The 9,232-nt window shown below is 38.0% G+C and overlaps 1 non-coding gene across 1 annotated transcript; it reads left to right on the forward strand.

Moving 5' to 3' along the window:
* Window positions 1-3,763: 3,763 nt before the first annotated feature.
* Window positions 3,764-3,846, forward strand: TRNAL-CAG (transfer RNA leucine (anticodon CAG)). Its single transcript has one exon. It is a non-coding gene; the product is annotated as a tRNA-Leu (tRNA).
* Window positions 3,847-9,232: the final 5,386 nt, after the last annotated feature.

Below are 9,232 nucleotides of genomic sequence, written 5' to 3' on the forward strand. Positions count from 1 at the left end.
TTTGTCTCAACCCACAAGTTTTTGGCTTCTACCCTTCCAATTCTCTCCCCAGTCTCACTGTTTGGGGGAGTGAGCGAGCAGCTGTGTGGGGATTGGTGGCTGCCCAGGGTTAAATGTCAGCAAAGACACATTACTATATTAGTTATCAATATGTAAGAAATTGCTGAGATTAACAGGCGTATTAATTCAAAAAAATCCCACCTTATGCTTACAGGAGGACTACAGGGCACTAGTGCTCTGCAGGGAACTGTTAATGTCTACAAGAATAGAAAAGAAACTCTAGCAAGGAGAGGAGCTGGTGTTGACCTCCCTTTCCCAGAGCTGCCCTGGTAAAAGCCTATTCATGGGTAAGAAAACAAAAGTAAGAGAGTGAGACAGACTTCAGTGGAATTTCATACCCTTTCTACAAAGTGGTTTTAGCCTTCCTGACTCCATGGAAACATAACAGGCAGTAATATCAAATGGGAAAAGAGTAGTAGACAAAAGGAACAGAACTGTGGAGGGATCAGGACTCAGACAGAAAGGTAATCAGCTGAGGGATGATGAGGTGAAAAAGTAAATGTCACCTTGGCAACCTGAGATAAACTCATGAAAAATGTAATGTGTTCCCTATGAGGGAGAAAGTGACAGTCAGATTAATATTGAATCAAGACGTTTTTATTCAGTAGGTAAACAATTATAGTAGGTAAACAATTGTCCAAGTGATGGGAATACATAAATATTTTTTTATTCTCTCTCTAGAGTGGCCTACACATTCTAGCCATCACTTACATAACAATATGTTAATCAGGTCAGAGAAACAGGCATGAAAACTGATGTTGATTAAATTTTGTTCTGGTATCTGGAAAGCAATACCATGGTAGGCTTGTTGCATATTTTATTATTGTTTAATTTGGTTTCCTAATATGATTTTTTACCTGATAGAAGAGGGATGAAAACACAAGATTTGTGATTAATATTTGACAGAAATGTTAGGAAGCGTTTTTCCATTTCAAAATTTGCACTTTCTCCTAGTCTTTAAAGTTTTGACTGTCAGTCTTTTCTGACTTGTAATTTGCCTCACAGAGATTTGGGAGCTCGATGAGAAATTCACCTTTCCATTTTGTGCACTCAGTGTGAGACTCACGCACTAGATTTTGTTTCACTCTGAAAAGAAGCCCAGAAGAAAATGCAATTTCAGTGCCTGAATAGTTTAGGCTGAGGCAAAATTTCTTACCCTATTGTGATGTGGAACACCAACTTCCTGACAAATGCTGGTTCCACGCAATATCCTGGTGATAACCAGGAGGAGAACTCAGTTGTGCCAAAGCTCGTGCTGAAATTGTCATCTGTAAATTCATAATAAAGCTTTGTCACTGGCATGAGAGACATTGAAATGTAAATTACACAAATTCCCTAAACTTTAAGCATAGGTTTTTCTTCATTTATATTCTTTCCTGACCTTTGGCTGTATTATAACATCACCCTCTATCACTCATTATGCATTGACATCTGGACATGTTGTGTATGCAATGCTTTTGAAAAGTTCATATGCATTTGTGTTAATATTTTATTATTTGAAATTCTCAGCAATTTTAAATCCCATTGTTGGCTTTATTTATTCCTCTGCTAGTTTCATAGACAGTTTCTTCTATAGCTTGCCTCCAGTAGGTTTTCATTTAAGCTGAACAGTATTTTGATGGAATAAAAATAACTGGCTAAACAAGGTACTGGCCTGCAGCAAAGAAAATGTTAATAGTTAATATGTATTAAGACGTTCTTCAAGTAATTAAATAGTGAGACTTTAAAGACACCTAGGGATCAATTTTGATTGTTTATTCTGATTCCTTGAGAGAGGTCACGAATTTTTGTGCATCAATTTCCAAACCTATCCCAAGAACTACAAAATAAGTTTCAAACTAGTCTGTGACCAACTTCCTGCTGATATTTAACTAAAGCTGGAAAACTATGAAAACTGTAGCAGAGGCCTTAGGTAAAAACAAACCTCCCATTTACCATTTTTCACTTAATTATTATTTGAAGTTAAAACGTACGTTGTAGACTCCAGTCCAGCAAAGTATCTCTGTCATGAATGGTATTTGAGCCTCTGTACAAACTCATCTGGTGATGATTTAACAGTTAATCCTTATATTAAAAGTACCTATTTCATCCTGTTTATCAGACTTGACAAATCACAAATTTTCAATCCCCTAGTAGTGCTCTATACCCAAAGGAAAGCATCTGCATAAGTCTTTCCTTGGGAATAATATTTGAAGTTGGAATGTAACATTTAGTTGAGGCAATAGCTTTCTCTTAGACACGAATTGATTGCCACGGGCAGGGAAAAGCCATGCTTTAAATAGGCAAATATATAATAACATCAGCTGACTGAAAATACTGGTGAATTTTCTATAACGTCTTATTTACAGTCTTTTAAACAGTCCAAGTAGATTTTTGGGGTTTGTTTGTTTTCTTGTTTTTGTTGTTGGGTGTTTGTCTGTTTGTTTGTTTGTTTTTTCTTTAAACTAAGAGACAGCCCTGGGACTGATGCCTGCAGCTGTGCACACTGGCTTCTGCACTAACCTTCCAGGTCCCTAGCAGTGTATTTAAAACCAAGGTTGCTGTTGGAGTTGCTTCCAGGCACCAAAGTACACCTCCTCTCTCCAGAGACATTGTTTTTCTGTCCCCAAAACACACCAGGGAATAATTTATTGGTCACCTTCCCAGACCCGTGTTTGGTTCATGGCAGCTCCAGGATCTTGGCTGTGCTCAGTGGCTGCTAGATGACATGGGAAGGGACCATCAGTTCTCACAGCCCCACACAAAGCTGGAGCAGAGTCTCTTTTGGCTCCCATTGTACATCTTGTCTGAGGACCAATGAGCAAAACAGGAGAGATGAAAACCCTGTCTCAGACTCAAAGGATGATTTCATTTCATTTGCATTGCACAAGCCAAATTGAGCAAGGAAGCTATGCCGACACTGGAATAAAGTAGTGCCAGGAATGGAACCTAGATGATGGAACCTAGAAAAACTGTAGCTTTTACACCATCTGACAGTCAAATTCTCTCAACTACAGTTGTATCAGCAACAGTGGGACTAACTTACCTGTTTGGTTCTTCATAAACCTGAGCAGTAACTTCACTTGCTTATTTACTGTGTTAGTATGAGTACACAGTAATGCAAATTCTTCATTATTCTACATACTTGCAGCAAGAATCTCATCCAGGCAGTAAACTAATGAAGAATTTAATCTGGAGAAGCCAGGGAAAAATACATCATGCATACTTAGCATTTTATTTAACTTTTCATCTGTTCATGTCATGCAGAAGCAGTCAATTGGTAGAATATTTTGGGGTTTCTTGATATACCTGAAAGCAATGCTATTAGAATGAAAATATGTCTACCAGTGTCTTAAAAGCTGCTCTGTTGACATGTGTTCCTGGAGTCACATTTTTATTTCCTTCTGTTTTATGTCGGTTCTTACAAATGTTGATTTCAAACATCTACGAGATTAATCTCAATAATAGGAGAGATTCAACTGTTCTTAAAAGGCATTTCAAATAATACTAGCATACACATCGATTGTATACAAAAAAATTCAAAGCAAACAAACAAACAACACAAACTACCAAAAAGGAAAACCAAAGCAGTGTTTATGCTATCCTCTTACTGCTTGCAGAAAGAATTGTGGCACATTGGAGGCTAACACCTGAACTTGCTCTTGTAAGTCGTTACAAATGATCTACATGAGCTTGAAACAGGCTTATCCATCAACCCAGACAGGTCAGGATGGCCGAGCGGTCTAAGGCGCTGCGTTCAGGTCGCAGTCTCCCCTGGAGGCGTGGGTTCGAATCCCACTTCTGACAGCTTCTTTATGACACCGAGCTGAGTGGTGTGGTTGACACACAGGAAGGATGGGATGCCAACCAGAGGGATCTGAGCAAGCAAGCTGGAGAAGCAGGTCAGTGGCAATCTCGTGAGGTTTAGTAAGAGCACTTGCAAACTGCAGAAGGATAGTAGAAGCTGTCTTATTTCCCATTATAATTGCATAGAGGTGAAGAGACCTGCTGTAGCCGTGATTATGCTATACAGAATAAATTATGACCGTTTATATTTCTTCCTCAGCCTGAAAGAAGAAGCAGACTGAATAATGAAAACTTTGTATATTTTTTCATGCAGTCATGACTTTCTCATAACACTGTAGCAATAAAGACGCAGAAAGCTTGGATATCACTCAGACCCTGCAGACAAAGAGGAATGTAACTTGGGCAGACTTCTACAGATTAAATTGCCATGCACTAGGGTTATGACTGGAAGGTGCCCTATGGGTTTCTCTTTAGTCTGGCGCAATCACTGACTCTCAGTAGGCTCCTAAATGCTATTCCTGGAATAGTACTCAGGCTGAAAGGGTCCATCCTCACCTACCTCTTAGGTCCATCTCGTGTCCCCAGAGTTTCTGATTATAATCACGGCACCTAAACCATAGCTCCTGCATATGTAACACACAGTCCACCATCATTTGTCTGCTCTATCCATGTCATGGTACCCCACTACCAACTGTCGCAGCCCGGGTGAGGGAATGAGATACGGACAGCACAAGGAGTTCGTCTCTCTGTTGCAGGCTTTATTGATGGTCTGAGGAGTGACGGGTGCTATCGCTTAGCCGAGGGGAGGACAGGCCTTTTATAGGGTCTGGGGTAGAAGGGACTAGAACTTGGGAGGAGTTTTAAGATTGACATGGGGGTACAACCAATAGGGGAGTCACAAACTGTATGACGTAACCATAAACCAATCACATTAACTGACAGCATTAACCGTACCGCCCACACTGCAGCAAATACTAACCTATCAGGGAACGGGAAATTTCAACCAATCAGGAGAGAGCAAATTCATGAGGGGAATAACACATTCTAATGTAATATAATTAATATAACCAAAATACAACATTAAACATCACTTTAAACTGTTCAAAACACGTAGAGTCCATGAGTCTATATCAAGTCCTTTTAGTATTTAGTATAAACAGCTCTCCATCTCTCGTATTTTTCTCTCTCTTTCTTCTGTATCTCGTCAACCAACGTAATAGGCACCACCTGATTTATGTCCAACACTATTCACTACTATCTCTTAACAAAGGGGAGGATAAAATCCTGGTCTAGACATCTGAGAACAGCAGTCTTGTTCATTGTTCTCCCAGTGCATCTTCACCTCACCTCGCGCATGGATAATTTTTGGAGCTGAGGTTCAAACGTAAATCAAGCTACATTAGAGCAGGTACTTTGCTACACTCCTACTTCCATTACAGATGCTTTACTGTTTGGTTTCTATGGCCTAGAAGTGCACAGTAATCGGGAGACCTTGTCTTCTTGCTTGTGTGGAGCTTGGGAGGGTAGAAGGAGACAGACAGGAACCTTGGTGTGATGAGAGAGCCTGGGCACACAGGCTGGGCTCTATTGTATTGTCAAACACAAAATTTCCATGTATATAATGAACCTAATGTCCACCCTCTGAGCTACCCCTGCATCTACCATCACAACCCAAGTAACAGATCTTTAGCACATTCCTTCCATTAATGCACTCATTTTGCATGATGCCTAACTGATTTAGAAGTACTTAAGGAAGTCTTAAATGTGTCTGTCTAAATAGCACCAACAAAAAATCCAGGATTACTTTTCTTTTTTTATTCTTTCATGCATTCTCTTTGTGGAACAAAGGTGTTCAAGACAGGTGATTCCTGCATACTTAATTTGACAATCTTCATGAGTTAAAGTGAGCTTACCCCAAGCAGTTTGACTATTGCTGACATGCTCACCTATTGCCTGTGCTGGTCCCAGTGCTGTTTATGTGATATACAGTTAAGATGCAATAAAAGTGCAGAGGTACTCTATCAAAAATTTTTCTCAAGTTAAGGTTTTTTTTCTTTTTTCTTTGTTTGTTTGTTGTTTGTTTGTTGTTTGTTTGTTGTTTGTGGTGGTGGTGGTGGTTGGTTTGGTTTAGTATTTCTTAAGTAACATTTGTACTGAGCAAAAATTCAAGAAGCCTGGGTATCCTCTGTAATCTGGACTTCAAAGTTTCACACTTTAAGGAGATTTGAAGCCAGTAAGTTGAAAACTAAGATTAATCATGTGTTCTTTGGTACTTTAGGTTGATCTGTGCTGTCACTTGGGATTTATACATTAATTACCCTCAACGTCCTCTTTTTTGAGCAGTTTCATATGAAGTGCAAAAATAATCAATGTGCCTATAAAATTATTTCATCAGAACTGGAGAGGCTGAAAGTTGGTTTATGAAGTACCAGATATTGTTCTTTTTCTCATTACCTATTATTTCTTTTAGCATATTTTTTCATTATTATTTTCTCTTACTCCAGGGCAACATGCCCTGCTGTTTTTTTTCTTTCACCCTCCTTCTCAAAGGGGAGTCATGCAATTTACCTGGTTCTTCTCACCAACTACTCCCTGAATTATTTGTATTTTTTCTCGTGTACACATTCCTTCCTCTATTTTGCCATTTGCTTTTCTACAGCTGTATTATCTTCAGCCCAGGTTTTCATCAGGACTGTCTTCCTCTGGCTGAAATATCTGTCAAGGTTTAATGTGGAGGAAGAGACCTAAATGAGACTGGCAGAGGTTCAAAGGCAGGTAGTGCAGATCAGATCGGCAGTAACTAATTCCACTTAGTGCAGAAGGCAGTTGAAGGAGGATTAGGCTAAACCACACCTCAGTGTTTTTGCTGAACGTGAGAAGCATAGGCAAGTATGGCTTCCGCTGCCTGATTGCAGAACAAAAGCTGCTATGCTGGGATTGTGTGCTCAAACTTTTAAAGAGGTCCCTTGATTACCTTGAAACTCTTGAGTAATGGCTTAATTACTGTGCCAGAAAAACCTTCTCGAGAGAAACTCGATAATAGAGACTTCTATTATCTAGTAGAACAAGAACTGATGATGGGAAGGTTTCCTACTGTGCTTTTATCCAATTATTTGGAGTATGGTAGAATTGTCAATAGTGATCCAGAATAAGTAGAAGTATTTACTGAACATTTCTAGTTGTTATTTGATGCAATATAGACCAGTAATTCCTCTCCTTCTCAGATGATAATATTAAACAAACATTATATTAGTCCAAAACAATAAATGCTAGATATTTTTAAATAATAGATACAAACAATTTGCGTTTAGGAGCTTTAAAAATGCTGAAGAAATCTCAAAGTAATTTTTGTTGACTTAAAATGGTTTTTATTTGGAAATTTGAAAGATTAAATTGTTTTGAAATTTAAAACAAGTAAACTGAACAACAGAGTCAGTTCCAGGCTTGTCAATCTGACACTGATCTAAATCACATAAAGGGCATGTTACTCTGATAATAAAAAACCTGAAAGAGTAGAACAAATAACACAAACATGCAGAAAATAGGTATTTTATAAGTTTAGTAGATACAAATAAAACTGATGGAATATCCCTAGAACTTTGTAAGGCGTTTTAATAGGTACAAAATGTTGTCTTGATCAGAAGAACAAGATTGGAGGCATAAAGTCAGAAGGAAATAACATAAACACACTTGCACAATAGAGAACTTCACGTATCCTGAAATGAACCTACAAGTGATGACTGATACTCAGCTAAAATAAAAGGATTAATGCAGCCTTCCAGCGTTTTAAACAATACAGTACATTGTTGGAGCTTCTGTATTTCTGTATTTATTACTGTGGTAACTGCTACTGAAAAACACCACTAGTTCAAGAAAGATTTTGATAATGTAGGAAAGCACTGGAGAAGAATACAGGAATAAATAATGATATAGAAAGCATATTTTAGGGAAATATGTACGTATTTGATTCAGTAGACAAGTATGTCTTCAACTTAGTTTCCACATCAAAATCTGATGGGATGGCTTCTATACCTCATCTTAAGAGGAAAGACAATAATGATCAGTAGGGGTAAACTAGTTGGAAGATTTGGTGACTTTTCTATTACTAGTGTATTTCCTTTTGAAGGCTGGAACTTCTCAGCAATGTTGTACTGTTTGATGGTTTGCTACCTATAAAAGCTGTGGTCCCCAACCATATTAAACTAAGAAGAACAAGTCCTTTGAGTGACTTCTGAGATGTAGGAATACTCCTTCTCTTGCCGCAAATGTAACCTGGTTCAGTTCATGGTAACAGAGGTCTCCAACGCAACTCCTGTGTCTTTATTTCTTTCACTCGGACTCTATTTTAAAAGAGCAAAGCCTTGTGAAGCCATTCTGGCAAGGATACTTCCCAGAACTCCTATATACATGCCTAGATTTTCCTAGATAGTCATTACTGCAAATTTGCATATAACTGCTTAGTCTAAAACCGACTGCAGGCAATGACCAAATCTTCATTTCAGACCTCTGTGAAATAAGACAATCATGATCAAAAAAAATACATGTAAGTGTATTAATGGAATAAATTCCAAGCTCTTTTACACTTCTAATGTATTTGTACTGATACTTTTCAAGGTTACTGAAGGGTTTGTTTGGGGTTTTTTTTAGCAAAATCAGATTAACATACTTCTGCTTTTTCAGTTTTCTTTGAGTCTAAATTGTATTGTTCTCAATTTAGATGAGTGAAACAACTGAGTGCAACTTTCTACCTGCATGCTATGAAACCACATTTGAAAGCATGACCTCAAAGCTCTTGGTGAGATCATGAGCATCACAATTTGTTAACAGGACTACGTATACCCTGTTATATAAGAAAGTTCAAGGAAAAAAAGGAGGGAAGAATAACAAGGCTTGGTTTTGGTGGGTTTTTTTTCAAAAAAAAAAAAATTTAAATTCTCATTCTGTTTTGAAGAGAGGGCTGGGAAAACTTCATCTTGGTAAAAGATAAGCAGTGATGTTTCTTCAAGTGCCCTGTGTTTTTATACCTAGTTTTATACCTAGTCAGATATATAACCTAACCTTACCTTTGAATTAATGTACAGCATTTCCTTATTAGTTCTAACTCCTTTCAAAGGCTTTATGACCATACTAGTTTTTAGATCCAAAGTGCCAGTATGCTAAAGAGTTATAGTCACATCTGCATTGATAATACTAAGAAGGATATATGTGAGTATCTCAAACATGGCCCATGCTTGGACTAATCACATGAATATTGCAAGCACACATTATTCTGCTCAGGGAAACAGAAAATGTAATTGCTAATTGTTCATAAAAGGTTTATTTAACTGGAATTTCCATTTCTTTAAGTGACACTTCAAGACAGGGAATGTCTAAGCTCATATTAAAG

This window comes from Myiozetetes cayanensis, unplaced genomic scaffold (assembly GCF_022539395.1).
Source record: "Myiozetetes cayanensis isolate MyiCay16 unplaced genomic scaffold, myiCay2020 scf1, whole genome shotgun sequence".
NCBI classification, from domain to species: Eukaryota; Metazoa; Chordata; class Aves; order Passeriformes; family Tyrannidae; genus Myiozetetes; species Myiozetetes cayanensis.